Raw genomic sequence first — 24,950 nt, 5'->3', positions numbered from 1 at the left:
CCTAACAATATCCTCATGTAGTAAGAACGATTCTTCAGAAGTTTCTGAAAATTTCATTGTTTATGTGCTCTCTTATAAAACACTCCCACATATCCATCATGTTCACATTTTCGCACTTGGGTAGTGAATAGTCTTATCGAGTTTTAGCTTCTCATAAACCTTTACCAAGGCAAAATCACCAGCTTTAGAAAACCATAATCTAGTTCGTGATCGTCTGGAATGTTGTCTTCTAGAGTGTTGTCTTTCTCCCCTTCCGACAATACAAGGGTAGGTTGAGTTTCATTGTGATTTGATGAAAATACATCATTTTCAGAAAACAAACAAAAACTCTTACCAGAAACATCTATTCGTACTCTCTTCTTCCCTTGTTTAATTTTTTCATCTTCTCTCATGCTCTTGAGAAGATCCATAAGGGAACGGTTTACAGTCTGAAATGTCTTTTGCTGTTCTGTTTCATCTCGTTCATTCTCTTTTTGTCAGCATCCTCAGTATTTGGTCTCGACAAAGGGGAAAAATTCCACACTTTTCAAATCCAGCCCTGATATTTTCCTCCTTCAGTTTGTCACACATTTTTTTTTTTTTTCAGAAGACCTGGAAATTTGTTCTTAGAGATTGTTGATTCATTCATGTCCTTTTTTCCGCTTATCAAGAATTTCCCACTCCTCAAAAAGTGTTTCTATTCACCCCACTAATTAAAAGTCATAACAATAACCCAGTAAAGTTAAACTTTGATTAAAAATAATTTACAAAAGGAAAACTTTTACTATGAATGTCAGTAAATGAAACAACAAGCTACAAAATAGGCATATGTTCAAATGCAACAAATATGAAAATGTCATACTTACCAAGAAAGTTTGAGGAGCGCTAAAATACCGTGTAAGATTTCAGTAACACATTAATGCTACTACCGTCTACCTCAGTGTTCCCAACTCAGTAAAACATTTTGTCTCTGCCCTGAACACTTTAGCCATATAAGACTATGTTAAGATATTTCAGTTTTCTTGATTAATTTATCGTCCAGATAAATCCAAAACTAATCTGGGAGTTTTGTTTCTATTCACCCCCATGTTTCTATTCACCCCATTTGACGGTTTTGAAACTTTAGCATCTTTGATCCACTATGAAACGAAATGTAAAATTACACTCTTTAATCTTATTGGATTTTACTCTATACGAATTTTAAAAAGAAAAGAAATATATCGTAAGACATTTATATTTTGATTTATCATCACTGACACTGAAATATTTACATGTAAGCACCAACACAGAACACTTTTGATTTATCATCATAATTTTCTTTTCTTATTCGGTGGCCCAATTATTTACGTGACGATACCATTAACGCGCACGATATTTACGATCGGCGGATGTAATGTGAACAGCGATAAATGTTTATAAGGAAGATTTCATTTCCACTGCTGACTGAAGATGACTTTGTTAGATGGTTTCATTTCTGGAATGCATGAAACCTCGATGAGGAGTTTCTTCATTCATTTCAAATGCAAAGATGTTCATTACAATGATACGATAAAAGGCATTATTGATTTCACAATATCACAACTGTTAAGTATACGAATTTGGCGTAGCACTGTTAGAAAGAGTATTCAATTGAATTGACTAATTTCACATGACAGCAAGACTCCTCAACCTTTTGCTTTACGGAGTTCTGGATATGCTCTGGCGCGCCTCTTCCCGCGTCACATTGTTGCCAGTTAAACAGCGTAAGAATACACTAGCAGACTAAAACATAGTTCGTAGAAAACATTAAGTTTTTGCTTCTTTATTTTACTAATAATGTATAATGGATAATCCATAGGTTAGTAAAAGTCACTATAAAGCCACTGATAATTTCAATAAATCATGAAATTACTGATTACAACTAAATTTTACATTGTTACGTAAAATCTGCAATCATTACATGAGTTTTGCTGCGTGGGCGTTCAGCACAAGGGTAGCAAAATATTTTACCTTGTTTGGACTGACGGGAGAAGCAGGGCTGTCTGGAAAAGTGAGGCATCTTTTGGGTGACAAATTCCTGAGCATTGTTTTCCTCCAAATGTTAACTGGTTGCTTTTCATTTCTAAGAATCGGAGTTGAGGAAATACGAGGGTTGATTTAAAAGTTTATGTCTATCCATATCGGTATAAATTTGTCCATTTCATGTCGAGAACAGAACCCAACCAACGCCTGCGGGCTTCTAACATGTTCCTACTACTACTATTACTACTCTTACTTCCGCTCCTACTACTACGGTACTAATACTAGGGATCCGTATTAAAGTAATACTGCACGCCTAATGTAATCTACGTAATCTAACGTAATTGAATCTAACAAAATATAACCGAATGCAATACATTTTGGTGCTTTTCTTCAGTTTACAAATACACGTGCCATTTCCACAGCACCTCTTTCGCCACTAAATTATAACAAGTTTACCTCTCCGTGAAATAGTCCCTTCCACCTCCACATATAGTACCGCTTACAACATCGAAAACAGACTACAACAACCACTTATTGAACTACAACTGCTTTCCTTGCTTTACCCTTCCTCACAAATCAAAATAAATTCTCCAATTCACCCGGTAAATTTTTAAAAGTTAGTCCGGCGATTTAGCACTTAACAAAAAACGTCCCAGTCTTTTAATCTAGAATTCTCCATTCTTGTATTTATTGTCATTCCATCTTTGCTACCCTATGAAAAGTCTGTACGACATAATAAACACACACTAGCAAATTCAAGAGTTTGAGTTTGACTTTACTCTGTTGATCAACCAAACTTTGCTGTCGTACTTACCTGGTAAATCCTGAATTTTGTTCTGTACTGATATATGTTCTTTAGAAATTTGTGTTTTGTGTTAATACTCAAAATAAGGTGTGTTCTTACCTCTGAAATGCGTATGTACGTGAAGATAGGAGATCCTATTATGCATGTATGGTTGCAGTATTACTATAATGATCCACAGATTATAAAATGTACGGAATAGTTTGGGGAAATCTTTAATTTGCCTATTTTACATCGGGCACCAGATACAACCAACACCTGCGGGGCTTGTAACCCGTTCCTCGTCCTCCTCCTTCTACTACAACTACTTATACTATGGATAGGTATAGTAAAACTGCACGTAATATTGTATAGACCAGTATGTGAATAATCGACGTACGTTGTGTTCTAATGTCCGACACGGATTTGTATGCAGAAAAACTGAAATCAAAATCATATTGCACACACATTCCCTTTCATTTACCCAGGGTTGGCGGGTTTAAACCAAGGTGGTTTAAACCACGGTTTAAACCAGCTGGTTTAAAAAAAAACAACTGGTTTAAACCAAAAAACAAAAAAATGTTCGTAAAAGTGTAAGTGTTTGTAAAATCTTGATGAACACATTTGTGGGTTATCACGTTTCACTCCCGTGTATTATTCGCATTATATTCAGACCTAAATTCCCCACTCATTACTTAAAAAGATTATACTACAAAAGTAACTTTTTTTTTATAAGTTTATAAATGTTTATTTTGTGATTTTTTGTACTTATTATTGTCATGTAATTGCAATCGAAGAAAAATTCTAAATATTGTTTCGTTTCAATGTTTACTATTGATAAAATACATCGAAAATTCCGTACTTTTTGTGTGTGTGTGTGGGGGGGGGGGGTCATACAGACCCTACGAGAGGCATTTAGTGAAATAAGTATCTTTGGTATCTATTTATGTATAAATGAGTCTTAGCCAAAGTGGACTCAAATAATTCGTATCTTTATTCACTTTTCTTACTGATATGCAGATTAAGTCGGTGTATTTCTTTAATTTGGACCAATAAAAGTCGTTGTTAACTAACTTGAACTAGTTCTTTTAACTAACTAAATTAGTTCTTCTGTACTCCGTAGTACTTTGAAATTGTTCATATGTAATTCTGTGTAATGGTTTCACTTGTGCAACTGTTTATCTTTTGTGTCCTTCTGAAATGACTCTTGACAGTTATCTTAAGAAGCATGTAAAGATCAGTACAACGTTTTTTTTTTTTTTTATCAGAATTCCTTCGTGAGTGAGTCGGCAGACGTATCGCATTTGTGGCCAATTAGTCCTGGTTCCGAGTTCAAATGGAGGACAATTTCTCTCGGATGTAACTCGAGAAGCGGTTTTTATTCCGCTTTAAGCTTATGTGACCCCTTCCAGCATAACCCGGTTGTTGCATATAACATCAAGGCGAAACAAACTTATTTCTGTCCATATATGATATGAATATATAGAGCAAATTATTTAAACCATAAAAACCTGGTTTAAACCAAAAAAACCTGGTTTAAACAAAAAAAAAACGGTTTTCTTGGTTTTTTTAATAAAAACCATGGTTTTTGCCAACCCTGCATTTACCCATTGAGTACAGTGTATAATATAAAGTAGTGATTGAGGGTATACGAATATGAAGAGCAGCGAAGTCGATACATTGACCTGTCTGTGAAGTTCTTACGAGTTTCAGAAGTTGTTATACCCGTCAGAACGAAAGATTGCTAAAATTTCGAGACGTGCAATTAGTAGCAGGGATTTCTTTTAAAATTGATTTGTAAGTGAAAGCGTACATAACAGTACTAATTATATAACTTTGTGTCGTGAAAGAACTGGTTTTCCACAATCCCTGTTTACACCCGACGTTGCTGACGCGCCTGCTCCCTACCGATGCACCCCTTTCCTGATCTGCTCTTGACGCGATTCGGTGAGATAGCAATTGTGCTTTTTAGTGGTCACCTAGAACAGGTTGTTTGGTGTTTTGGAAAAGACCTTTAAAAGTAACCAGGCTCCATGGAATGGCGTGCACATTTCAAAATTGACCGCTGAAAATACGAAAACTGCATGCAAGGAGAAACAAGGGTGCAATTTTACTATAGGTATCCACAGATTGTAAAATGTACGGGAAAATTAGGGTAAGTCATTGCAGTTTTAGTATACGGATCCACAGATTGTACAATGCCCCCCTCAGCCCAAAATTTAGGGAAGTCTTTAATTTGCCCATTTTATGTCGAGAACAGAACCTAACGAATTTCTGCTGGAATTCTAACCCGTTCCTACTCCTACTTCAACTACTACTTATACTATAGATCCATGTAGTAAAACTGCACAGGTCTTTAATTTGCCCATTTTATGTCAGAACAGAACAGAACGAATCCTTGCGTGTTTCTACCCCATTCTTGCTGCTACTACTACTACTACTTATATTATGGATCCGTGTGGTAAAACTGCAGGGGTACGTCTTTAATTTGCCCATTTTATGTCGAGAACCGAACCTAACGAATCCTAGTGTTTCTACCCTATTACTGCTGCCACTGCTACTCCTCCTCCTTCTACTACTACTAGTTATATTATGGATCCGTATAGTAAAACCGCACGGAAAGAAGTATATATTTGATAATTTTATTATGGATTATAATATGCTCGTTTCTTAATTTCATATCTTTTTACTTAATGTAAACCGGGTTAACTTGTACTAAAAATGACTGAAAAAGGGGCTCGTTCCGTACCTAGTCGTCGAAAGATCAGACACTTTCTTAAGATCCTCTTAATATTTTCCTCTACATTCTTAAATTGACATACTTGACTACTAGAAGTAGCTTTTCCCAAATGTCTCAGAAATATAGGCCTACTTGAATTTAGACTCCACCGTTGTAGTAAAAAACTTCAATTTAATATTGTTTGCAACTTCATCTCAGTGATGCTAGGTCCTCAAGTTAAAATTTCCCTCATGAATTCCTAAATATTCCCTTTCTATAATAAAATTTCCCTAATTTTGATCACTATATATATATATATATATATATATATATATATATATATATATATATATATATATATATATAATTGTTTAAAGATAGCATTATTGGGTATCTATGGATTATTTCATGTAATGACATCCTCAATCAGGTCGTGGAAGGCTTGTGAAAAAAAAGTTTTTCACTTTGTGTGTGAGATTCAGGAAAGAATGACACCGTCTTTCTTTCGTCATACAGCCGCAGTAGTATGGTAACAGTTTAGTTTAGTAACATAACATTTTTGTTGAAAAGCTAAATTTAGTAGTTTAGTAACATAACATTTTTGTTGAAAAGCTAAATTTCCCTACATTTTAGCTCATATTAAAATTTCCCTTTCCCCCCTAAAAAAATTTTTGCTAAATCTACCTATGCCACGAGAAATTTCCCTCAAACTAGTATTACTGGTTCTTCTTCTTCGTAATATGCATGACTGCTGCCATTTTTTGATTGTTAAATACAGTGGAGTTTCGTTAATTCCAAATTGGATAATTCGAAATATTGGATAATTAGAACAGAAGTCCGTTCCCCTTGAAAGCTGTATTGAAAACAATAGTAAAAAATCGTGGATAAATCGAACTTTTGAACCTATGTTTTGGATAATTCGAAGTAAATAGAGTTGAAATTTTTTAATATTGGACAGATGTAAACAGAGAAATACAGTTTTAACGTGTTTTCAATTATCCAGATGCAGCCATAGGAAAGAGTAATATAAAAGATATATAGAAAATTATGTAATGATAAAGATGAAGGTAAGTTGGGGAAGAAGTAAAGATAGAGAACGTGTGCCAATCTCATTTTGTTTCAGAATGGTTGAAAATTTCAGATAGATTATTGATAAAGTTTAAAAAATGTTTTTAATATCGTATTCCACACAATACATGAAATTTAAGATTAATTGAACGTATAAAAACAATCAAATTTAAGCAAATGAGGTTTACGGCTTCTTCAAAGTGAGAACAGAATATTCAAATTGTTACTGGTGTTTAATTGTTTGGGCTATTCAATGTATGTTGTAGTGTTGTACATACATATATTTTCCATTGTACACGTAGTTTGAATTATGTGGAGTCAATGTCGTTTGTTAGTTTGTGGTATTCGATCACGCTAATAATCAGCTGCTTTAAAGGTAAAGTCTACACCATATGAATATGTTTTTGATGCACAGTTCTTTGGTTTGTTTGTTGTTATATAGGTGAAAATGAATGTTGTTGGATAATTCGAATTTTGGATAATTCGAAGTTTTTTCGTGTCCTCTTGGACTTCGAATTAAAAAGAGTCCACTGTATCGCTAAATGAATCTCGGAAAGTCACTGGTAACAGGGTTGCAAAATTCTGCACTTTCTGGTCAGATCTGCCTATCGTGAGATCCTGGCTAGCCACAAATCTTCGAAAAAGGCAGTTCGAGCTTTCCTAACCACATTCTTTTTTTTGTAGCCCTTTCTATACTATTTCTTTCTTTAGCCAGTTTTAGATATATTTTGTGAGACATTTTGCTATTTTCGGAAGTTGGACTCATTCTGTAAGTAGTGACATTATAAATTCTACTGCTAGAATTAAGACCCTAAAAGATAGCATTGGCGGTTATATTGACCCCTCCCCGTATGTTGGTTTCACAGTAGAGGAGTCAAAACCTGTAAGTTATCAGTAGACGTTAAGAAAATTTTTGGGGGAAGACTTGTAAATATTAGCGAAAAAAATAACATTAAAGAAATACAAAATAGACTTCCTGATAATATAGATACCATTCAGAAAATTTTTCTGTTCAGTGTCAATGAGGATTTGAAAAGAGTGAAACAGCCTAGCTTTCACTTTGAGATTTGAAGATAATATCCAAGAACCTTATAAAATAGAAAATATGCAATTACAACAAAATCTTGAAGCTATTCGTCAGAATTCCGCCACCCCTAATATGTTCACTTCGCCCAACAGGATGGCAATGTTTTGAGCCAACAATCATGGCGGAAACGAAAATAGCCAATCAGACGATGGCGGAAGCGAGAGCAGCCAAACAGGCGTGCCGATGCTCGATTGTTTTTTTAACTTCATCGATTTAATAGGATGACGATACATTTGTGCAGATCCTCTATTTATAACATCCTTCATAATATCAATAAAATTAATAATCGGTTTAACATAAATTACATGAAATAGGTAAATAAGTATTCAACTGAAGAATTTTTGGAAGAACTAAATCAGTTCATGGATACTTGGGGTGAGAGTCAATTTTCAGAATTAGTTGTGTTGGATTTTTTTTAATTTAACGCTTCTACATTCGAACGTATAGTGAAGCGAGTATTGAACTATTGTGTGTTTCAGATGTAAAGCATCACGGGCAGTAGCCAATGCCGTGCGATATTCCGCGCGGTGTTGCCGGATATCGGACTCCCCTTTCCCTTCTCGCTCTTCCTCTAGTTGAGATTATTACACATACATTGGCAACATTATTCACAATGTAAATATAATTCCGTAATTTTTATTATTTTCCCGGGTAAAAATTAAATTTTCGGGAAAAAGGCGTACGAATTATTGATATACTTGTTAATACGAATCGAATGATTCCCATCTTGTTCCTGTCGACAACTGGTTCCCATTGCCCAAGTCGTCCCGTGTACTCACAATACAATCAATAAAATCGCATCACTCACTTTACCGAGCGAAGTAGCTCAAGTGGTAGAGCGTTGGCTTCGAATTTGGGAGGTCGTAGATTCGAATCCCGCTGCCGACCATCCTCAGTGAGGTTTTCCAGGGCTTTCCTCAGTCGTACCAGGCAAATGCCAGAATGGTACCCATTAAACAGGCCCTGGCCGATGTCTTCCCAAATCCTTTCCATTGTTATTGCTGTTGGATATCCAGTATAAAATGGCCTCTGAGCTGTATCTGGCGATTTTTAAATAAATAAATAAAAATTAACACACAAAGCATTAAGACAAATTCTCAAAAGCTCTGTAATAATGAATTAAGAACCACTTGCTATCAATGATCTCTCATATTTTGTTTTAGTACATCAAATGCTCCATTAATGAAGATAAACTAACGTTATGTTACTGTGATGAAGTACGGGTGAAACAATTTTTTATATACTTTTTGTTTGGCCTGTCTTCTGCTGGGAACTTGAATCGTTAGGAAAATTATAGTTTTTAACATGCAAACAAAAAATATAAATTACAAAGAACTCGAGCCCGATTTAAAAATCTTTCCACGGATTTGATTTCAGCGTATCAAAATTTATACGAATTTCTTGATTGATTGGTTTTGAGTTTTACGTCCCGTTCAGCAGCGAGGCTATATGAGACGTGGACCTACTGATTAACGTGGAATCCGAACCACATGAGCTCCCGCCGGGAATCGAACCCGGGTCTTCCGCGCCAAAGACGCGTACGCTAACCGCTTAGCCACGGAGGAGCTCAAAATTTATACGAAATAGTTCTCAAGTGTTATTAAAGAAATTCGGGTATTGAGTTAGAGAGATAATTAAGAGGATAATCGTAAAATTATGGCACTATACTAACGATGTGTTTTTAAATTTAATCTTTGACAAAATTAATCTATTGTTAGCCTGGTCTACTCTAGTTCGAAGTAAATGTGGGGATTGTAGCTTAAAGGAGAAAGCAAACTAAACCTAGAGAAATATCTGAAATTTCTCTCCAAGACATGCCTCTGGAAGTTAGACAATATGTGTACCATGAAGGTTAAAATCTAATTTGAGTTGTAATCAATTAAAATGTTATTTAATTAAGAGAAAAGTTTAATGTTCATTTTGGATTAGTTTATTGGACATAGATTTGACGTGTCTAAATGTCTGAAAGGTTATGAGGAATAAAAGTAAGGAAATCTGGCCAAAAAGAATGTCATACTTTGAATACTTCTGGGTCCATGTTTTCAAGAATCCTCCTCTACAGCTCAGCTTTGGATGTTAGAAAACATCCTTGGAAGAATGAAACTTGATATTCGCAAAGCACTCACGTATAAGAATTGCGTGCAATCTTCTCCGACACTTCAAACCAAAATGACTTATTCTGTTTTATTACTTTAAGTATAGTCTCGCATTACAAAGTGACATATTCGCTTGTTTATAATTTACGACTCGTCACGTTTACTATTTCGTCGCATCTGATTCTACGGTCCGAGCTTTCTCGGCTCGAACTTCTACTACTCAATCTCGATCTCTTACTCGCTCTGTTCCCGGTCTTCAACTAACTACTCTTTTTCCAAGGAAACAGTTTTATGTAATGAAAAACATCAGATTGCAGATTTCAGAGATGTTTCATGACAACAATAACTCCAGCAAGCATGAGGAACTCTTGAGAAAACTCAGTTGTGTAAGAACATTCTGCTGACCAAAAATCCTTAAAATCTCCAGACTCAATATTTCGGATAATTTGAATTTTGTCAATCTGAGAAATTTCTGGAAAAGATGAATACAAAAACTCTTACAGTGTTACAAACATTTCCGTACACAATTCTGAAAGTAAAATGCTGATTTAATAGTGATTATTCAACAGTTATATAATAACCTCATTATGTAAATTCTCTTTAACGTAATTTAACTAAGTTGCAGTATTTTCTTTTCGTAATGAAGATAACAATTCATGAGCACTGTGAATAATTTTCATAACACTATTTCCTTCTTTTTTAGTCGTGTAACACGATTTTAATAAACACAGGTGATTATGTAAATAAAATTAAGTTGAATAACATAATGTATCGTAGCGTTACCAAGAACATCCTATAACATCCCCCGGCGATTAAATTTCGACACATTCGTGCTGTCGAAAAGAAAAAATGTAATTTGCATAAAAATAAAACATGAATATATACATAGTCTTGATATAATGTAAATAAATAAAATATTAATGTCAATGCTTCAATATCATTGTTAACGTTTCACTTGCAATTTTCATATAGTAAAATAATAATGATATAAAAATAATTAAAATCTTGAAGGTAAAATTACTGTCCTTTTATATACATATATTCTGCAAGTATTGTCTTTTGCTTTTATGCAATAATAAATTGAAATATTGGATTTAGATCACAAAGATGCGTAGAGATAGAGTTTGTGCAGAGTTGTTCCAGTACATGCTGCTATCTGGCGACGTAAAAACAAAACATTAGAAGAACACTACAGTGAATCACAGATAAGCATAAGTTCCGCCCCTACCAATGAATGAAAGTCTGCGGTCTTTCTTGCTCTAGGCGGGATGAGTTGATTCGCTTTCGCTGTTAGTCAGGCACCTTTGAACCGACACCGATGGACAGATGATACGCTGACATAGTAGTTCACACGCAAGTGGTCACATCTTTGTTAATAAATAATTGAAAAACCAAAAATAATTATTTTTCTTATCTTTGAACTCACTATATTTTGCACTTGAACACAAAAAACACAATGCTCCAACGTTAGATTTCTGTGAAAATTTGCACTGAAAACGCTGTTTTTAATAAAATATTTGTTATCACTTTTCACTACTTTATTCACTTGTAGTTAATTATGGCGCAAGTAGTCATGATAGGGTTTGCACACTGCACAATGATGAGTTGAAAAGAATTACTTATTGCCAGGAGAATAACTGAGTTATTGCAGTCTTTTCTGTGATGTTGCTGGGTGAGATTCGCGCCGGGTATCTTTCAAAATTATGTTTAATAGTCGTTTTCCTGTTGAGTCTATCAATGTGGGATGATGATATATTTTCACAAAGCTAGTTAATCTTCTGTTAAAATGTATTCGCGTGGCGTTATAGTTTTATCGTCTTTAACAATTAGTCACTTGTTGCGTCTCTTGCTCATCGGGTTGATTTTTCTTCGTGTTTAATAGAAGGTCGTAATTTGGCCAGAGAAACTCGGGAGGGGGTGGAGGTAAGGATTCAGTTTCGGATAAGAGACAATTTTCAGAAAGAGTGTTTTGTTGTTGTGTGTTGGTGGAAGATTTATTCGAATAGTCAGTGTTTATTATATGAGTGTCTGACCATGATGAGTCTTGACTTTGTGTATGAGAATGTAGGTTGGTTTGAGTTGTGCAAGAACGCGCTTGAAGGGAATTATGTTGAGGCATGGGTGTTATTGATATATGGTCATTAATGTGAGTATTGGTAGTATCTTTGTTCACAATTTGCCCACTGATGGTAAATATGCTTGATGCATTGTCCTTTTCATTAATTTTATTCCTTATTTTCGTTCTTTTTAGCTTTTTCTCTATCCAGATCCAGTATATTATGATTATAATAAAAATAGAGGAGTAAGAACACCTAATACTAATATCACGATGTGCATGATTTCCACAATCTGCATGCGCTGTAAAGAAACACGTAAAACTAAATATAACTAAAATGTATAAAATATTATGCGAAGTAATTGACTAAATTCTTTGATTATGGCTTAAGTTCTAGGTTGTAGGTTCTAAATTATTTTAACTTGTTGATTCCATATAGCTCGTGGAAATTTTTAAAGTAACTAAAATAGGTAACACAATGGTATCTTAATTCATAAATAGTATGAGTGTTTAACCATTATATTCTAAATTATACCATAGCACAGCATCTAAAATCAAATATTTGATCGATTTTCTTAAAGTGTACTTATTATTATAGTTCTCGTTTTAAATGGCATCTAATAAATATGCTTAGCATAGATTCAAGCCATAAATTAATATTCATCATAGCTAAGTAATTAACAACTTAATAACTGAAATAATTAATAACTTAATAATCTGTCAATAACTATTCAATTGATTGCTTCAATTATTTTAATTAATTTTATCAACGTATCAAATATTTATAGTTTCAGTTTCTTATTTCTATCTCTTTTTTTCGTGCACACCGCGATTCTATATATGTGTGCGTACTCAACAGTAGTGTATATATTTAAATATGACAAATCGTTATTGAGCTATATGGAAAGCTGGCGAAGTGACAGAACCTTATGAGTTGGTGTGTAATGAACTTATGCGCTGGAATAATGATGGTTGGCTACGTGTTTACAATGTATACACATGGAATCTTACATAGGTGAGTACCATAATTAGTTTTAAAATATCAAGTTATTCTCTACTCTATTGGTTACATCGTTACTACAATGTGTACATACATGTGACTTAAAATGTTTTTTAAATAAATGCTATAAAGCTAAATTCAACCATGAATTTTGTGGTATCTCGTTGAAATTTTAGGTACTTGCGTACGGTCGCTAGCATTTATTTCTAATCTTTTTGCTATAAGCAGCCTACATTCGGTTAGCGAAGTTCGAGTCCACAGCCTCAGATAGCAGACAGAAACAAATGTAAAATTTCAAGTTGATAGATTTTTAAAATTGATACCTAAAATTAATTGTTTTGTTGATGAATTTTTATGTTGATATTTTGAAGTCAATTTTTTCTCTCTTTTTATATTAGATTACCAATGGCACTATATTGTCCTCAAAAGACATCCCATTTCCTGAATGTCTGAAAAGGTGTTATATTTCTGAGAAGGTGTCTCAGCCGTGCGCACTAACTCGCCCGGGAAAAGAAGACAATAATAATACCATAGGATAATCAATATTTTTCTGTTTGTTTTAACTTAGTTCTCACATGCCTCATTATATAATTTTAATCTTCGGATATCGAAGGTATCAATTTTAGTTTGTTTCTTCTCGTTCACATATCTTATTTTATATGAGTTATCATTCACTTTCTCTAATATTTCACCTATTAATTTATACTTGTTTGAAAAACAAGCTGGCATTCCGGGCTTCTATCCTAGCTCCCTAATTAAGAGTCGTTGACCTGGAACGAAATTTTCCTGTTTACATTTCTTTTTCATATATCGCCTCTTTTGTTTGTATTGTTTTTGCAAGTTTTTGTATGCCAAATCGCGAGCTTCCCTTTGTGCTGTAATCCGTTTTTCGTTTTCTTGGTGACTGTAAGGTAAATCAAACACGTGATCTATCTTCATTCTCGCATCATAGCCATGAAGAAGAAAAATGGAGAGAATTCTTCCCTTCGTGTACATGAGTATTTAAAGTAAATACTATGCTGGGAAGAACGATGTCCCAAGAATTTAACTTTTTATCAACAGTGTTTGAGTGTATCCTGCAATATTGCGTTCACTCTTTCCACCTGTCCTATTGAAAAATGAGCTCCAGTTTCGGCAAAGTTGAAAGTTATTCCAAATCTTTCTGCCATTTCTTCCATTATTTTACTCTTGTGGGCAGACAGACGGTCTAACAAAATTTGCTTTGGGATTCCAAACTTTAATATTAATTCTTCATATATAATTTGCGAGATTTCTTCTGCACAAACATTTGAAATTGACTTTGCAATAATATAGCGGGTGGCCATGTCAGTCATTACTAGTATGTATTTGTGTCTATGGGTTCCAGACAATGGAAGAGGGCCAATCTCGTCGAGAACGATCGATTCCATCGGTCCATATTGGGAATATGTTTGAGGGTGTAACGTTATTTTTCCTTCTTTCCGTTTATTTACTTGGAACGTTATGCGTGTATCACATTTCTCATGTAAGAAACCTTTCAAATTTGGCATATAGATTTTCTTATATAAAGCGTTATACATTTTACTGTACCCGAAATGACCTCCGCCCATGGGGTCACTATGAGCCTGATTAAAAACTGCATCCCTCATTCTCTACGGTATGCATAGAAGAAGTTTTTTTCCCATTTGCGAAACGATGGATCCTGTATAAACGGCCATCTTTAATTTCGTACATTTTCTTCGCTATTTCTAAAGCGGGGGAACATTTTTCCGGATCTTGGAACGCTTCATAGATTGGTCCAAAAAATGTATCTTCTTTTTCTAATCTTGCGACATCTAAACCCTGTTGACATGTTAGAAATACGTCTAGTTGTCTTCTCGATCAAAATCTTTTGTCTTCTCGATGTCCGTGTATCTGCTCAAAATATCGGCAGGATTATTTGTACCAGCTATGTATACAGGAATGTAACCGTAATTTTCTAATTCAAGTGCCCAACGAAGTAACTTTGGTGATAATTTTGGAGATGTTTTCAAGTATGTAAGATTCTTACAATCCGTCAAAAGTTCAAATTCATTACATGCCAAAAAGAAATTGAATGCTCTGCAAGCAGACAAAATTGCCAAAAGTTCTATTTCCACAATATGGCGTCGTGTTTTCTCCGGTCTTAATAATCTGCTGTACTAACCCAAAGGTAACCAAGAACCATCCGATTGTTGTTGTAGGAGAACCGCTCCAATGGATTTGGTGGAGGCATCTGTGCATAAACGCAGAGGCTTTCCTGGAACGTATGGCGCTAAAAGTGGTGCGTCTGAAAGTACTTGTTTTCATTTTTCAAATTCTTTTTTCTTCGTCCCGAATAAATTTACAGTTTTTTCTTGTCATGCGCTGTAATGGAGCCACTAATTCTGCATAATCTTTACAAAATCGGAGCACATAATTCGTGAGACCCAAGAAAGATCTTAACTCTTTCTGAGATTTTGGTGGTTGGAATGATTTTATTGCTTTAATAGTTTTTTCACTAATTTGGTATCCGCTGTTTGAAACAATGTGTCCTAACGCCAAAACTTTTTCCTGTATAAATGTGCACTTTGCCACTGAAAGTTTGAGTCCGGCGGTACGCAAACGAACAAAAATTGCTTTCAATATGTCTATCATATGCTGTTGCGAATCTGATCATAGGAAAATATCATCCATATAACAATTGACGTTTTCCGGTTGTACATTTGCCAAAGTCATGGCCATAATTCTGGAATATATCGATGCTGCAGATACAAAACCCTGTGGGAGTCGCTGGACTTGGAAACTTCCCAAATTTGAAATATTAAAAGCTGTACATGGTCTCGATTCTGGTGTAATTGGGATGGTAAAATATGCCGATTTTATATCAAGGACTGAAAACCATTTATGTCCACTCATTGTTGTTAATATTTGGTGTATTCGTGGTAAAGAAATTGCATGCAACTCAGCAAACTTGTTTAAAACTCTTGAGTCCAAACAGCATCGTAAAGAACTATTAGGTTTTTGAATAAATAGCATCGGATTGTTAAAAGGACTCTCCAATTTCTCAATAATCTGTTGGCTCAGTAAAATATTTATCTGTTTCCGCACTAAAGGGCGAAGAGCAGCAGGAACTTGGTATTGTGGGAGGTGAAACGGGACTTGTTTTCAACTCAATGTAATGTTCATAATTTTTAACTTTCCCAATTGCGTTTTTGTTCCAAGCGAACACATCTGCGAGTTCAAAACAAACATCTTCCAGCTGTTTCTTGATTATTTTTATATATTTATTTTATAGAAGTTATTTTATAGATTTATTTGCAATTATAAAAAAATTAAGTTACGTCATTGGGACAGGTCCTGCTTAATATTCGAAACAAAAACGAAGAATTTCTTCCTTACATCGTAACTAAACCACATATCTTCTGATACCTTCTAAACTGAAAGGAATTCATTACTTTTAAGAACATTTTAAAATATAGTAAAATGTTTAAAAATAATAATAATAAAAAGAACCAGTTTATTGTAAGTTATGTACTTACGTTATTTATGTGTGTTACTGAAGAAAGAAAATGCATGTGTAAAGTATTGCGTCTTACTTTATTTAATATTTTTATGTATGACATTCCAAATCTATATCTACCCAATTTCAAATATTTGTATTTTAACATTATTAATGAATTTGACTACAAATATTTCTAATACTTTGATTTCTAACCTAGAAGAATGTGTAACCTCAGCAGATAGTAAGCAAATAAGCAGTCAAATGAAGTGCATTTAAAGCATCAGTTATAGTTCTGCAATACTTTTCTGCAGGTACTGTATCTTGAAGTCTACGCAAAGTATAATAAATAATGTTCAAAGTTTTACTGAGTTTAATTATGTGCTGGGTACGAGAAATTTTCGTTGATGACTACAGCTAGGAATTTTGTTGTGCTCGGAAACGCAATATATTAGCTAGCTATTTGCGGCAGGCTCGCACACGCTGGAACCAGAAACTAAAAATTGTATATAGCCACTTCCTCGTGGTTTAAATTTAACTTACACAAGGCAGCGAGTTACCAACCTGATAGAAGTCTTTTATATCACACAAAATTAATAAGAATCGCTGGTATATAGGATACACTTAACCAAGAATAAAGTCCTACAAAACATTGTAGGAAATGAAATGAAACAAGCCTTTAACTTTTCTGAAATAAATATCCACAAACACTTAACAATTAGATGGGTTTTGTTACTTCTTGTGCTACAAATGCTCAAAAAGAAATGCTTGTTTTTTTACACAGTAGTGTGTTAGATAAGTATGCGTATTTTCAATTGTTCAATATGAAATATGCTAATACTACTTCATTACGTATGCAAGGCACGAAAGATAGTTTTCAAACGTTCTAAGTATGCAAGTATCTTGTTCTGAAATGTTTATGACGTGTGGCTTCATATATTTTTGAAATGTGTGATGATATCACAATCTGATCAAAAGTGATATCTGCTTTTTCTTGTAGTGATATAATACGGTGTTAAACGGAATAGCATTAAAGTTAGTGACTTTTAAAACCGTATCGCATCCTAGTCTGCTATAAAAATCAAAGATTTGTGATGCAAACGAAAAATTGCACCGCGAACTCTGATGCATTTATGACCATAATTGATTATCGAAGTAAGGTATTTTTAGGACCAAAGCAGCATATCATAAGGTTTTCTTCACGAGAAAACGATTCTTATATCATATACAGTTATGTGGATTCTCTCCTCGAAAATAATGTTAGATTTTTCTTTAGTTATCAATAATACATGCCAATACATAATGGATTAAAGACTATACTACTTGGTACTGGTTGTAGAAATGGCGGCAAACAAACAAAATGCACTTCGATATTTCATAACAATAAAAATGAAGCGCCTCAATGGTCTTTCGAAATGGAGGACTCAGTTAACGTTTTGGAAGTTTACAGTATCCTCCGTTTCTGTTCCATTTATTTACGTTGTGGTAAGAAGTTCATAAAAACATATGTAAGTAATTATTTCATAGTGTTGATCCACAAGCCTTTTGAGCTACTTTGTGTTGTTATTCATTGAAACGGTGAAATAAAAGTGGTGTTGGGTTCACAACTAAAAAAACGAATTAACTTGATCCTTCTCTTTACAACAACATGGCGTTTCTTCGCTACCAGGAATGATGCTAACAGGTAAATCGGAGGAAACTTTTTTGGACTAAGTAAGTTGCTGAGTAAGACAGCGTTTATTGCAATGTATATACTGAGCGTTTCATGTAGCGTACTAAGATTAAATGTAACTAAGATATCTATTAGAATTTCACACTAGGTTTATTTGACTTATTTGACATGAATGGAAATTATTATAATTGATTACTAACGATTTGAGGATAAAGTGAGAACAAGAGTTTTAGATGTAAGAAGGCTTAAAAAGTGAAGCTGTACATCATTATAGCTGTATAAAGGTGGCAACAAGAACAAGTTATAAACAAGCTTTCAGACAGTCTGTTGATTTGTTTAGCCTAATTTCGTTATTCAGTAGGGGAAACGGCGTTAGAATGAGACAAAAAATTGTAAATGCTATAACTTCATTAAGAAAGTCTATTATTAGAAGGAATCTCCTGACAACGATAAAACATTGGACGATAATCATTAAACAAATCCTTTAATAGATGCAGGTTTTGTAGGGACTTTACAAAAAAATGGTTTTCAAAATATCTCACTGTTCTTACCTCGCTACGTGTGTTCGAACAGTAAGACATTGCCATTTTTGTGGAAATTAAAGGTAAGCTTTTCAGATAAAGATATTTAAAATTATTAGTGTTATATGTACTTCAAACTAGTGACCTAAACGTAAGAATACTAAAACTTCAACATTTTTATATGTGAGACATAAGTCGGTTCAGTGAGATACACTAACATCGAAAAGAAAAAAATATTTTATCATCATAAAGTAGACATGAATGGAAATTATTATAATTGTTGATTACTAACGAACAATATTTCTGCATAATATTCATTAACGGACATTCAAGGAATCAAGGTTTACAGAAAATGAGAAAAATGACTGTTGCCCCTTTGTCGAACTACAACACTTTGGATTAGGTAATACAAGATTTATATCACTTCTGTATGATAGAAATATCTGGAATTGTGGGAAATATAAACTTTTTAGAACACATAATGCTTTTCCGTAGAAATGTTACTTCAAATTCAGATTCGTTTAGTTTCCGTACAACTTTACCACAATAGTATTTTTTCTTTCCTTTTCTCATCCACAAACTCCATTAAAATGTAATCATTCACTTCTATATGACCTTCAAAGTCTTCAGAAGGCTCTGGTTCAGGACCAGATAAACTTAGGTTATCATCTGACGAGAAATCTTGAAGAACGAACACGAGATCACTTTCTTCTTTTTCCTCCTTAAATAATTTCTTTTTTCCTTCGTTTAGTTTTTTTGTCATAGTCTTATTATGGCTACGTTTTGCAAGTTCCTCCTTTTCGGGTGTGTCAGTAGCAATCAGTGGCGTATTTAAGGAGGCTTTCGGGCTTAAACCCCCCTGAAATCTTACTATAGTAAAGTAAATGAAATATCTTGCAGAATTGTCAAATTTCCAGGCAAAGCTTCCTTTGAAACAAAATTGTAAATACACCACTGCTAGCAATCATGCATCTTCCACTTCTAGCTTTCTTCATCAAACTGCCTGCTCCCTTTTTCGGTGGAAAGGGCATTATTTCTTCAGGACTGACATAATATCCGGCTGATTCAGATAGTTCCGTACTTGACTCATCAAATTCCGAACACAATTTAACACTCGGTTGAATCACTGGAGAGAACTGTACTTGTGATTACACTGATTTATTAGTCTGTGATATTCTATGAGAACATAGTATTGCAATTTTCATTGAAGTCTGTGACCATACCCGCAACCAGCTACAGAAGTCTTGGGAGCACAAGCCATTAAAACCTATCTTACAAATATATAAATTGTGTTTTTTGTATTTGTATAGCACATGATACACTGAGGTCTGGGGAGAATGTTCCATTTTTAAGCCTTTTTTACGTAGCTAGATGTGGGCCAGCAATTCTCCTATCAAAATTTTTCGTAATAACATAGGTTTGGTTTCTTAAGCTAAAACACAGCTGAATATGGTTGGCCAACACCCGCGAAAGAAAACCCATAATATTCAGATCATAAGCTCAAGATTCTGACATTCCTTTTCCGCGATTGTCATACTATTAAACTTGAATATGCGGTTTGTCCAATTATGTTATTCATTCGTCCATAAAAATATTCATATTTTTATTATTATTATTTTGGAATCGCACCCCCAATCTGCCGCCACTAGAAAATTCCAATAGCATTGCTTGTGTTACAGTATCTTCATCTGATTACCGACAAGATATATGCACGTAATTTTAACATATAACACTATTTCAAAATCCATAAATATAATAAAAACAGTGAGACGTCTCACTGTTCCTAAAATGCTTTTGTTTCACTGTTCTTTTTCTGGTAACATGATAACGAACCACTATGGCCTCAAACGGGAAAAGTGGAAACTACTCAAAAAAACACGAATTGGACATTTTGAATCCTTTACAAACTAATGGTAATAACCGAAACTGTTTAAAATAGAACATAGTAACTTCAGATGAATTTGTACCAAGCTCAAATTCTCATTTCCTGGTCGCAAAAGACAGTAAATTTACATATCTCAATACCTTTTGCTTCCACTGAGGTGCCGCTATCTTAACCTCACTCTGCCATCTGCAAACACACTTTGATCAGTGTTACTAAACAACAGCGTTGTAAATTTACTAAGTATTGTTATTGTCTCACTGTTCTGTATGTCTCACTGTACCACTGCTTCCCCTATATAGTGTATATTTATTTTCAGTGGAACAGTATATACATTATCCGATTACCTTCTTACAAATTGATCTATAGGGGCCAGCAGATGTATCACCCATCAGAAGTCCTAGAAAAGTGCAAGTATGTTTAGCAAATATACACGGCAGTTCCTCTATAATTAATATTTACACTTAGTAGGCCCATTCAATTACTTCCTTACGTTTTGGACCTGTGCTGGATTCTGTTGAGTGTCATGTTTAGACTTTCTATAGGCTAGCTGACTGAGATTGTTGGAAACTGTGGGAAACTGCTAAGTGATATACTCAGTAATTTTTGTCTCTTGAGTGTAGACGTCTAGGCTTTCTGCTGTTAATCAAATTTATTAGGATTTACATCCAGTCCAGTCTAGTATAAACATACGGACACCCGCGGGTGCTGGTCAGTGTCGTCGCTTGAGATTCTGCGGAAGCAAAGGGCAAATACAGGACATCGTTAAGCTAAAATACACATCTTTTTCTTTATATATATTCCAATTTACATTTCCTTCAGCCGAACATCCCATTTTATGACTAGTTGTTGCCCTCAAAACTTTGGTTATGCGTTTGAGTGTCTGATATTAAAGATAGAAAAAATTATTTTGTTATATGATGGTTATTTAAAAAAAATCCCGTATCTCAAAAGACTTGACCTGCACTTTTCATACTGAGTTAGCACTACGATGGCTAAATAATTTAGCGATTGTACTAATACTTTCAGCAACTGTTTCCAATTTAAGCTTTCTAAACCTGTTTTATCCTGCATCTATAATACTGTAAGAAAAGTAACACTTAGAGAGAATGGTTGCATTTCTTGCAAAACTATAATTCTAAAAATAGTTACAAAAGTATTCGTGGATTTCAGTCAGAGCAATGAAATAGTCTTTCCACCTCTTTTGGAAAAGCTTCCAAATTAACATATTTCTCACGGTAAGACATTTTAAGCATAAAAGACGTAGCATAGTGAAGAAAAGAAAATAATCAAATGAATCAGGCCAGGGAAAGAGAAAGAGTCTTGTAAAAATCTAAAACAGCTTTCGTTTACCAGTTTTCAGCGTGATCTTGGTTAGCGACCGAATTTGCACTCGGTAGACTAGGTTTTAAATCTTATACTCTCCCACTTCTTTCTTTTTTCGTTTCGTTTCCCATTCGAGAAAAACATTGTGGAACAATAAAGAAAACTTTACACAAATTTAGATATCGTGAAATATTAATATCAAACGAATATTGTCAAAGCAATAGCTTTGCTCTCTTGTTATACAGATAATGGTCTTGCAGGTGACTTATTGCTACACCCATGATCAAATATTAGAAGAACAATAGCTCCCGATTAAATTACTTCTTAAGTTCTGAAGAGGGCTATATTTTCTTGAAGTGCGAAAATATGTTAAGTGGAATTCGTTTTATTCACTAATATCAAAATTTTAAAAAAGCAAAAGCACTAAAAGAATTCCCCAGTTTTGTCGCCAAGACACTTTAAAACTCGCTTAAAAAAAGTCGTTAGTCGCTTTTTTTTATAAAAGTTATGTCGCTAACTGCTTCCCCAAATTCGCTAGATTTAGCGACTTGTCGCTAACATTGACAACACTAAATATTTCCTGTTCTTTCAGTACACACGTTGCATTTCTATTCTATTCACTTTACAGATTGCTCACCTATCAATTATCTTCCCGCAAAAACTCCTTTCTCCAGTAAACATTGTCACAATGACTCTGAATAATAAGGCGCTATGTCTTTACTTAGATTTGGAACCGAATACAGGATTAGCCAGATAGCTATCCTTTAGTCACCTACCACACGTTGGGTTCTGTTTTCGCAATTATTATTATTATTATTATTATTATTATTATTATTATTATTATTATTATTATTATTATTATTATTATTATTATTATTATTATTATTATTATTATTTTGCCATACATCCGGACGCTGTGTTTATACGCAAATAGGGCTATTGTAATATCTTACAGATTACTTCTGATGGCTCCCTTCAATATTATCGATCCAAGCGTGATATTTTCTCGTCGCCCAAACCGAATCATTTAGAAAACAATAGGAAGGAAAGTTGTGAAGAATTTATAAATTTTCAAGGCATTCATTCCAAAGTTGGTGCCCAGCTTCTTTTTCGACAGTAAATCGTAATAACGGATACGAAAATTGAAACATAATCCATTTTTAGGACCGCTTTAAAAGGGTATAATAGAATAGGGTAGGATAGGTACAGTAGAGTAAGACAGGGATGGCTACGGTCGGGTCAGCTTAAGGTTTGGGAAATTTGGACCCGTTTTGTTAAAATTAATAGACTGTAAGTTCTCGTCTTGTTCACCAACATACCAACTGAAGCGTCTCAGTACACCTGCAGCCATGTTCACCTCGTTAATTACCCACAATTCATTCACGTGGTAATCTTGGGCAAAGTAACTCTCATCGCTTGTCAATTAGTTCCAAGATTATATCCGCTAATAGAAAAAACAAACACAACCTCTGTTCTCCGAACAAATTATCAAATACACAAACGAGCAAATTATCCATTTCTTCTCGGCAAATTTTCGAATCGTCAACTAGAAAAAACGGGACAACTTTTTACTTTTGGATAGGTTGCTCCCCTAAATATATATATTTTGCCTCTTTGTTCTCTCTCTGTGTGTGTGTGAGTGTCTTTCACAAAAAAGGACCAATTTACACTTTTTCGTTTTAAAACCTATCGAAAAGATTGTGGAATTAATTAAATAACAAAAAACTATCAGCAACTAACAAAAATGAAATCTTGAAAACATTACTAAAAATATATGAAATATTTATCAATATCTGTCAATCAACAAAATCTGTCATCGGCAGAATATATAACGAATTACTCTCAGCATTGGATTCCAAGTCCCTTTATTTGCTTTTTCTTACTTTCAAACTGTTTCACTTACAACTAGTTTTTGTTTTTTTACTTTCACTTTTATATTTCTATACTTTTGTTGCCCTTTCGTAAATGACAGAATGTTACGTCTAAGTCAAATCACGGAAACACTGTGCTGTACTGAAGACAGCGCCTCAGTCTTCTACCGCCAAAAACAGAGAGTAAAAACAGTTTTCATAAGACTTTCAGTCACTTGCACTGTCGTCTGCGGGTTAGGGGATAGGAAGTAAAACATTGCAGCCACCAATATTGCAAATCTCGTAATGACGTTGCACAGAAATTAGACATTTCAGTATAATCACATAGCTTTGAGAATAATAATATAAATTAGAAAATTATAGATTGGAAAGTTTTTTTGTACCTAATGTACGTAAATACGGGAGAACCTACTAATATGGCCCCGATTAGTGAAGACACGCCTTGTTCACTATCTCCTAAGAGTCGAATTGTTTTAGATATTAAGTGTGCGAAGTGCTGTAGAATACTAAGGAATGGCCTCATTTGTGATAATTGTGATAAATGGGATCATTTTCGTTATGCCGGAGTTGGTGAAAATGATTTACCAGCTGAAAATGAGCAGTGGTATTGTCCAAAGTGTAAGACGGAAGCTCAAAATAGTAGGTTGGTGACGGACGATACTAATAACAATAGTGAGGCATCTCTCCTCAAAATTATTGAAATGTTAGAAAGTGACATAAGAGTTCTGAAAAATGAGAATGAAGAGTTACGGAAGAATAAAATATGTATCTCAAGAAAGGAGTGAAAACATGACTGCAGACCAAAAGTCAGTAAACTCTAGACGATGGGAAACTGTCCCTTACAAAGCTTCAAAAAACACTAAATTTAAGGTTAATAATGTGAACTTCCCACCCTTAAAAATAGATTTGACCCATTATCAGATTTGCTTATTGAAGCAGAAGAAGATGGAAATACGGTTTGACGGCCAAGTAGTGACATAAAGAAGACAAAGTCAATCTGCAAAACTCGACCTATGAAAATCTATGAAAATCTGTTTATATTCTAGTAGTCAGGGAAGAGGTATTTACTCCGATATCTTAAAACACAGTCATCATAAAATTGCAATTATGGTTAAACCCGGGGCTAAATTCTCCGATGTGACAGTAGATGTGTTGGGACAGAATGTAACGGATATTCCAGTTCTACTTGCAGGAACCAACGTTGTTGCTAAAAATGAAACTAAAGATATTTTGTCTTCTTTGAGAAGAAAATTATATGAACTTAGAAATACCAGGCTAGTGTGTGTCTTTTCTGCGCCTCGACAGCACGATTTGCCGTCGTGGTCCATAATCAATAAAGAGGTAGGCAAAACAAATAATGAAATGCATAAAATTTCTAAACACTTCAGAAATGTTACCTACATAGATATTAGT

General features: G+C 34.3%; 1 protein-coding gene across 5 annotated transcripts in view; it reads right to left on the bottom strand.

Annotated features, from left to right (window-relative positions):
- The window catches only part of LOC145678325 (uncharacterized), a 57,686-nt gene extending 51,964 nt beyond the window's left edge, over positions 1-5,722 (bottom strand). For 3 of the 5 annotated variants that reach the window (XM_081748340.1, XM_081748337.1, XM_081748341.1), the window contains exon 1: positions 5,511-5,722. The gene's annotated coding sequence lies outside the window, so the exon portion shown is untranslated. Of the gene's footprint in view, positions 1-2,884; positions 5,476-5,510 lie in introns of those variants that run through there. The other 2 variants (XM_081748338.1, XM_081748339.1) reach the window with 2 other exon arrangements.
- Between the last annotated feature and the right edge of the window lie 19,228 nt (positions 5,723-24,950).

The sequence above is a fragment of the Thermobia domestica genome, chromosome 2, assembly GCF_964235325.1.
Source record: "Thermobia domestica chromosome 2, izTheDome1.hap1.1, whole genome shotgun sequence".
Taxonomy (NCBI): domain Eukaryota; kingdom Metazoa; phylum Arthropoda; class Insecta; order Zygentoma; family Lepismatidae; genus Thermobia; species Thermobia domestica.
Note: the sequence above shows the minus strand (reverse complement) of the source record. Positions and strands in the feature narration are given on the sequence as shown.